The sequence below is a fragment of the Hyla sarda genome, chromosome 4 (assembly GCF_029499605.1).
Source record: "Hyla sarda isolate aHylSar1 chromosome 4, aHylSar1.hap1, whole genome shotgun sequence".
NCBI lineage: Eukaryota > Metazoa > Chordata > Amphibia > Anura > Hylidae > Hyla > Hyla sarda.
In genome coordinates this window covers 312,401,249-312,409,919 of record NC_079192.1, presented here as the reverse complement: position 1 = coordinate 312,409,919, position 8,671 = coordinate 312,401,249, and the positions used below count along the sequence as shown (strand labels likewise).

At 39.7% G+C, this 8,671-nt stretch overlaps 1 long non-coding RNA gene across 1 annotated transcript; it reads right to left on the bottom strand.

Annotated features, from left to right (window-relative positions):
- Nucleotides 1-5,495: 5,495 nt before the first annotated feature.
- LOC130367039 (uncharacterized) lies at nucleotides 5,496-6,372 on the bottom strand. The gene is made up of 3 exons (XR_008892049.1): nucleotides 6,267-6,372; nucleotides 6,151-6,176; nucleotides 5,496-6,056 (listed from the first exon to the last, which is right to left on the bottom strand). It is a non-coding gene; the product is annotated as an uncharacterized LOC130367039 (long non-coding RNA).
- Nucleotides 6,373-8,671: the final 2,299 nt, after the last annotated feature.

Genomic DNA, 8,671 nt, shown 5'->3' with positions numbered 1-8,671 from the left:
AAATTTTGCGTTTTTCTCAGAGAGAGATTATTCACAGACTCTGAATACAGTCACAGAATCAGAAATGAGAATCTCAAAATGGCTGCTGAATAAAAAGTGGATGGAGAGTGGGCGTAATATATGTATTTTTTTTTATTCTTAACCCCTTAAGGACGCAGGACGTAAATGTACGTCCTGGTGAGGTAGTACTTAACGCACCAGGACGTACATTTACGTCCTGTGCATAACCGCGGGCATCGGAGCGATGCCCGTGTCATGCGTGGCTGATCCCGGCTGCTGATCGCAGCCAGGGACCCGCCGGCAATGGCCGACGCCCGCGATCTCGCGGGCGTCCGCCATTAACCCCTCAGGTGCCGGGATCAATACAGATCCCGGCATCTGCGGCAGTGTGCGATTTGAACGAATGATCGGATCGCCCGCAGCGCTGCTGCGGGGATCCGCTCATTCAGAACGCCGCACGGAGGTCCCCTCTCCTTCCTCCGTCCGGCTCCCGGCGTCTCCTGCTCTGGTCTGTGATCGAGCAGACCAGAGCAGGAGATGACCGAAAACACTGATCTGTTCTATGTCCTATACATAGAACAGATCAGTATTAGCAATCATTCTATTGCTATGAATAGTCCCCTATTCAAGTGTAAAAAAAAATGTAAAAGTAAAAAACAAGTGAAAAATCCCCTCCCCCAATAAAAAAGTAAAACGTCCGTTTTTTCCTATTTTACCCCCAAAAAGCGTAAAAAAAATTTTTATAGACATATTTGGTATCGCCGCGTGCGTAAATGTCCGAACTATTAAAATAAAATGTTAATGATCCCGTACGGTGAACGGCGTGAACGAAAAAAAAAAAGTCCAAAATTCCTACTTTTTAAATACATTTTATTTAAAAAAAATTATAAAAAATGAATTAAAAGTTTTTTGTATGCAAATGTGGTATCAAAAAAAGTACAGATCATGGCGCAAAAAATGAGCCCCCATACCACCGCTTATACGGAAAAATAAAAAAGTTAGAGGTCATCAAAATAAAGGGATTATAAACGTACTAATTTGGTTAAAAAGTTTGTGATTTTTTTTAAGCGCAACAATAATATAAAAGTATGTAATAATGGGTATCATTTTAATCGTATTGACCCTCAGAATAAATAACACGTCATTTTTACCATAAATTGTACGGCGTGAAAACGAAACCTTCCAAAATTAGCAAAATTGCGTTTTTCGTTTTAATTTCCCCACAAAAATAGTGTTTTTTGGTTGCGCCATACATTTTATGATATAATGAGTGATATCATTACAAAGGACAACTGGTCGCGCAAAAAACAAGCCCTCATACTAGTCTGTGGATGAAAATATAAAAGAGTTATGATTTTTAGAAGCCGAGGAGGAAAAAATGAAAACGTAAAAATTTAATTGTCTGAGTCCTTAAGGCCAAAATGGGCTGAGTCCTTAAGGGTTTAAATACTCCTCTTTTTTTTCATGATGAAATTCCGCGCTAATTCAGCGCGAATTCCGCATGGATTCCGCGTGGAAATGCTTCTGACTGAAAAAAAAAATAACATTGCTCTCTATGGGAGAATGACGCTGATTCCGCCTGAAAGGAAGAACATGTTCTTTCTTCAAGCAAAACATACTTCCTCATCAGAATTCTGCTTGAGGAAATTCCTCAGTGTGAACTGAGGGGCAGAAATTCTGTACAACTCTATGGGGATTTCACTGCTGAATGATTTGGAGAGGAAAAAGCGAGCAGAATTACTTGTGGAAATTCCTCTCTAATTCCTCAGTGTGAACATACCCTAAGCCCTTCCTTTATATCTCCTATTCCTTTTGAATACACTTCTGGCTTTGGCTCAAAAATTGCAGTGGCCGTTTTCCAAAAACTGCCAGAAAAAAAAGACAAGTGGAAACTTAGCCTAAAAAGTGTTGATAACAGGGAAGTTCCTGTACACTAAATACATTTGATATCTCCTCTACCACTGAGGTTATTTTAATGTTATTAGGGAGTTTTTCACATTTCATAACAGTATTTTTAAACAGTAACTTTCACATTAACATAAGCCCCAAATTACTTTAAAACTACTTGAACACATTCCTAGGTGATCAGTGCTATATAAAGCTTTGAAGCTCTTAAGGTATGTTCAGATGAGCGGAATCACAGCGTATCTTATGCTGCTGATCCGCCACCGAAGGACCCCTACAGGGTGCCTCCGATGTGCCTACTTGGGGTGGCAATACGCTGCTATGAACAGACATGCGCAGTATACTCGCACATCGCGGCTGCTCTCGCCCTAGCTCAGGGAGCAGGGGGAGTGGCTGCAGTGTGTACGAGTACACCACGCATGCCCAGTCGCACATCGCAGCAGTGTGTCTGCTCGTAGCTGTGTATTGCAGCTCCAAGCAGGCATATCTGAGGCACCCTCTAGGGGTTCTTAGGCGGCGGATCCACAGTGTAAATACGCTGTGGATGCGCTCGTCTGAATGTACCCTTAGGCAGTGTTATATTTGTGTTTTGAGTTTTATTTCATTGCCGATTTGCTGAGAACCTGTTTTCCTGGAACCAAACTTTTTTTTCTGCTGCAGATCTGCTATCCATTGAAGTCAATAGGCAGCAAATTCTGTTGAAGCAAATCTGCAGCAGAAAATACATGTGTAAACATACCCTAACCTTACAAATAAATACTGCAAAAGCAGTGTGAATGAAGCCTACATGTAAAGGAAAGACTGATACATCTCTCTTCTTTTGTTATCTACTTCTGTGTTTGTCTGAAAAAAAAAACTGCATCAAAACTGTCACAAAACTGCATTTGTTAGGAGCTTCAATAAAAGACCAGGGGAAAATATCCTAAAACATTGCCATAAATAGAGCTACAGCCATAGATTGGATCTTTAATTTAATACCCAGCCTTCCATACCCAAATGCCAAATAGAATATTCTGTGATGAACATAACATTTTATACAGATTAATGTGCTCTTATAAAGGTGTGATATTTACCCTTATAATTCCATCTGCCATGTAAAGGTCAATTAAAAAAAGTTATGAAGAAGCTGAGGCTATGTTAAGTCAGTAACGTGAAAAATTAAATGAACAGAATTCATTAACTGTTCTATGTGCTAAAAGTAATTATACATAATGTAAATAAAATGTAATTTATGTTTGTTTCACTGAATTATCATCTTTCACCTTTTGTTTTCTCTGAGGCAAAGCTTTTTTAGCCTGCACTTGTAAAAATATGACATTATTAAAGGGATATTCCTATCTGGGACATATATGCCACATTCACAGGATATTCCATAAATGTCCACTACTCCCCTACATGTGTGTCCACTTGTGCTGAGATCTAGGGCTCTCCGTCCCCCTATGGCCTGTTTGTGGCTATTAGAGGTAGTTGGGGAGACAAAAACAACCAAAGTAGGTGAGTTACAAAATTTGAGTAACACCTATTGACTTTAACCCCTACCCACTATAGGACATATGCATACGTCCCAGCACCCGACACGTTTGAGCGCTGGGACGTATGCATACGTCCTAGCGATCTCCTGCACTATCCACGAGCAGTGCAGGAGATCGGCGGCGAGACCCGGCTGTCAATCACAGCCGGAGTCCTGCTGCAGCTGGCGGTCCTGGCAACATTAACCCCATAGATGCGTGATCATTCCTGATCACGCATCTATGGTGTTGACAGGGGGCATCTATGGTGTTGACACGCTCCCCCTGTTCAACAACAGCGGCAGGGTCGTTGTTGGTTGATATGGCAGCAGGAGGTCAGATCATGACCTTGTCATGGCCACAGGCTAGATTGCACAGGCTGTACTGTGTGCGGCTGATCGGGTCATACATTACAAATGTATTGCAGCATAGTATAACCTGTAAAAAGTGTAAAAAATTTAATAAAAAGTTCTTAAATAAAAGTATGAAGTGTAAAAAAAAAAAAATTGCCCCTTTCCCAATAAAAGCCCTGTATTATCACCAAAAAATATCAAAAACACAAATCATATACATAATAGGTATTGCCACGTCTGTAATGACATGTACTATAATGTAAATTATCCCGTACGGTGAACGCCATAAAAAAACAACAACAAAAAAGCAAAATTCACCAATTTTGGTACAAATAGCTGAATAAAAAAGAGCAAAAGGTAGCACATATTGCAAAAACTATACCAATATAAAGTACAGCTTATCCCGCGAAAATTAAGTCTTTACTCAATGGCATCAATTAAAAAATAAAAAAGTTACAGCTGTTGGAAAATGAATGGCAGAAAAATAATTTTGCTCAGAAAAGGAAAAAGAACAAAGAAAGCTATATAAATGGGTATCAACATAATCATACTGACCCAAAGGATAAATATAGCATCACTTTTACCACACAGTGTACACCATAAAAAAGAGGATGTTTTTCACAAAAAATGCTGTATGTGTTAACAAAAATGCACCACTTATATAAAGTACAATATGTCATGAAAAAACAATATCAGAATCGCTCCGCTCAGAAAAAGCATTCTAAAGTTATTACCATTTACAGAGACCTTTTAAAAAAAGGAGCCTGGTCATTAAGGTAAAAAATGGGTACGTCCTTAAGGGGTTAATGGACAAACAGCATAGCTGCAGGGAAGTTACAGAAATTGCATAACTTCCTCACTTCAGCTGCTTTTGGCCTCCTCCTGACCACCTCCGGTGGTTGTAAAGAGGCTGCATACAAGTTTAAAAGGGTGGAAACACCCTTTTAAACTTGTCCAGACTAATATTATGCATTTACCATACAATTAACTTAATTGTTAACTTATAAATTGGATATTGTCTTGGTGTTTTAAGAAAACCAGCCACTCCTGAGAAAATGGAAAAGGTTCATGTATTAATGCCCCTATTTGCCCTGCTCCATGCATAAAGCATACTTATTATTTTAGCATTTATTATTAACCTTGATATGACATTTTTAACCAGATTTTTGCTCTGAAGGTTTCATCTCTAGTCTTTAGTTGTCTTTTATTCCTTTATGGTACACCCTCAGAAGCGGAATCCTCATGGAGGGCAATATAGAGCAGTAGTGACCAGTTCTCAAGCCCTGGGGTGAGATCTAGTACTTACAGTTAGCCCTTTTGTAGTCTCTGCAGTATCTCTCTGTGTCTCTCAGCCTGCCTCTACTCTCTGATCTCACTCCCTCTCTAATCCCAATTCTCACCACTGCCCTCCCCATAGACTTACTGGTCTGTCTTATAAACATAGGAAGGAATATGGCTGTTTACTGGGAGCAGAAAAGGTTTGATAAAAGTGAAAAGAACCCTCTTTTTCTGATAATCTATAATGGAGAATTTTACAGTCATATGTACTGTTGATTTATGCAGTTTGTAGAAACTACAAGGACCATTTAAAGAATACTCACAGTGACAGGTAAAGCTCTTTTGCTGTCCAAGACAGGGGTTTCGTAATGTCACCTCAGCCTCTAAAGTCCAGTATGACAGCTGTTGAATATTTTATTTTTATTTATTGGCCCCTGTGGCCATCCTCTTCCGAACCAATTCTTACTGTTCTTATTTATAAGACAACAAAAACTTGCAAGGTATTACATAGTGACCTACAAGGGGTCCAATTACTCCCAGCTATAGAGAAATACCATATTAGTACTAGAACACAGCAAGTACAGTCAGGAGGTGCCGAAAACTTAACTTTTAACAGTGTATGTAAAATACACACCACATAGTGCTCAAAAATTCCAAATAAACCCGAAATAATCAAAAATTGTTAAAACTGATAGGTTTACAGTACAAGTTGCCAAGTTAGTTGTGGCCCCTAGCAAACAATGCTTGATAGTAACTGGTAATAGTAACAAGACATTATTCAAGTCTAATATATCTTCTGTTAACAGTCGACTAAATGTAGTTCTACCACAATTATGTGGCGTCCTCAGGACAGACCAACTAAATCGCCAAAAACTATATTAGTCAAGTGTTTGACTGTTGCACAAAGTACATAAATAGTAGCGTTATTTCCACAAGTAGCTAAATATTACAACTGAGCACCAATGAAACACATAGTCTGATAATCCGGCAGGAATCGTGTTTTCCGTTTCTCCTGTAATAAAAAACAACATGGCATACCTAGTGTCAGTATGCGAACCTAGTCCTGCAATGAGGCTATGATTTGTAATAGATCACAGTTTACTCACAGGTCCGTTTCCAAGATAGTGGTTACCTATAGGAAAAAAGACATATGCACAAGGACCTGTGAGTTATAATATTTGAAGTACCTGCCAAGGAAAACAGACTGCTAATCAGTACTTACGATTCCATGCCCGGTCAGGATTTCAGGCTATCGTACATATAATATAGGGCCAGGAACTATTCATAGTGGGGGAGATTTATCAAAACCTGTACAGAGGAAAAGTTGCTGAGTTGCCCATAGCAACCAATCAGATCGCTTCTTTCATTTTCAAAGAGGCCTGTGAAAAATGAAAGAAGCAATCTAATTGGTTGCTATTGGCAACTGTACCACTCTTTCTTTACTGGTTTTCATAAATCTCCCCCAGTATTCAGAGCATTGGGCAGACTAGATGGGCCAAATGGTTCTTATCTGCCGACACATTCTATGTTTCTTTTTTAGCCCATGTTTTACCATTCTCTCTCTACATGTGTACTGTATATCTATAACCATTACGCATTGAGATGCCTATATTGTCTCTAGTTTATCCTTTGACAGACATTACTTGATTGTGGAGATTAAGTTCTAGTGCTGCTTAGTGAAATGCCAAAACATACATATTTTTCATGTTGACATCTCTATCACATTGGGAGTACTCTAAGACAATCACATGCACTAAGTCACCGAGCAGTTTATTTCTCAAATAACTTGAGGCTAAACTGGTAATTGCTGCAAGAAAGCTTATAATTGTAGCAAACCATGGGAGATCACGAGCGATAGTTTTCCTCAGACTGCTCAACTATTCCAACCGGAGGGGCTTTCACAGTCTAAAAAGAAGCATGCTGCCTGACCCTCCGGCAAGAAATGGGTTAAACATAAAAGTAAGCCTTTTTTTGTTTTATTGCTAAGGAGGTTAACCTCGTAGTTGCTGGAAACGTAATAAATCACAAGCATAAGACCGGTGAAGAAGATAACGAGATATCTGTCGGGTTCTAAGTTATTTATTAAAAAAGATTTGTCTTACCTCTCGAGCTTTTATTAGCTATAATAAGGTGCTAAATGAAATTATTGGCCGGTACACGTAGCATGTTAGTTTAATTGAATAGATAATTGAACTTAATTGTGTTCTTATGAGTTATGAACCTACGCCCTGTGGCAGGTATGTTCTTTTTTCTGTTCCAAAGAGTAAAAAAAAAAAAAAAAGACTGAAAGCAATTAATCAGAAAGTATAATAATAACATAATGCTCCGGGGCTGATATGGCTATAGTGTTACTGTAAGAATGAAATGAGAGTGAATGGCTGTGGACTAATTCTGAATATAAACCTTTTTTTGAACTAGGAGATCACGCCCATGGCTGCATTTATCACGATGTGTGGAAAGGTCTACTTCTCTTTGAACTATGTGTGGAACTATGATATTACAGATTCATATAAAATAAAATAAAATAAACTAAGGAATATGACATTGACTGACATAGGAAGGTTGTAACTCTACGTGTGAAGTGTAAATGAGATGTTGTAACAGCAGAACTTTATTGCCAAGCCTCTATGATGAAACCATAACCTCTCTGCAAAATTATCTGATGTTATCAATGAAGTCTTCATTTATGACACCTCTACAGACACATCTGACATCTGTCTATGAAGTCTTCTCTTGTGACCATGTAGCCGGATTCACACGTAATATTTTAGACTTTATTGTGGGCCTTGATTTGCTCAGTATTTTCGTCAGTTTTTTTGGTATTTTTACCAAAACAATAAGTGAAACTTCCAAAGAGAAGAACTATAATGGAATTTGCACCTTTCTTTGTGTTTTAGATCCACTCCTGGTTCTGGTATATTAACCCCTTAAGTACATTTACGGCACGGTTATAAAATGAGCTCAGGAGCTGCGCTCGCTTCATGCACGGCATGTCCCGGCAGCTGTCAGCCACCAGGGACCCTCCTGTAATGGTGGACATCAGCGATCGCTCTGATGTCGGCCATTAACACCTCAGATGCCGTGATCAATGCAAATCATGGCATTTGCGTCAGTGGGAACTTAAAATGGCTGATCTGATCGCCAGCAACACTGCCAAGATGTCAGACGGAGGTCCCCTCACCTGCCTTTGCCACTCTCCTGGGGTCTTCTGCACTGATCTGCCTTCCAGCAGACCAGAGCAGAAGATCGCCGATAATACTGATTAGTGCTATGCCCATGCATAGCTCTGAACAGTATTAGCAATCTAATGACTGCTATAATTAGTCCCCTATGAGGACTAAAAAAGTGTAAAATAAATGTAAAAAAAAGTTTTAAAAAATGTGAATTTTTTTTGGAAAAAGCCCCTCCTCCAATTAACCCCTTCATGACGAGCGACGTACATGTACGGTGCCGCAAAGTGTCACTTGGCGGGCGGCAACGTACATGTACGTCGCGGGGTTCCGGGAGCGCCTCGTAACCGGTAGCGGTGATCGGGCCGGGATGGCTGCTGTTATCTAACAGCAGCCATCCCGGCATATCACCCAGGGGGGTCCAAAGACCCCCCCATATCGGTGATCACCGTGATTG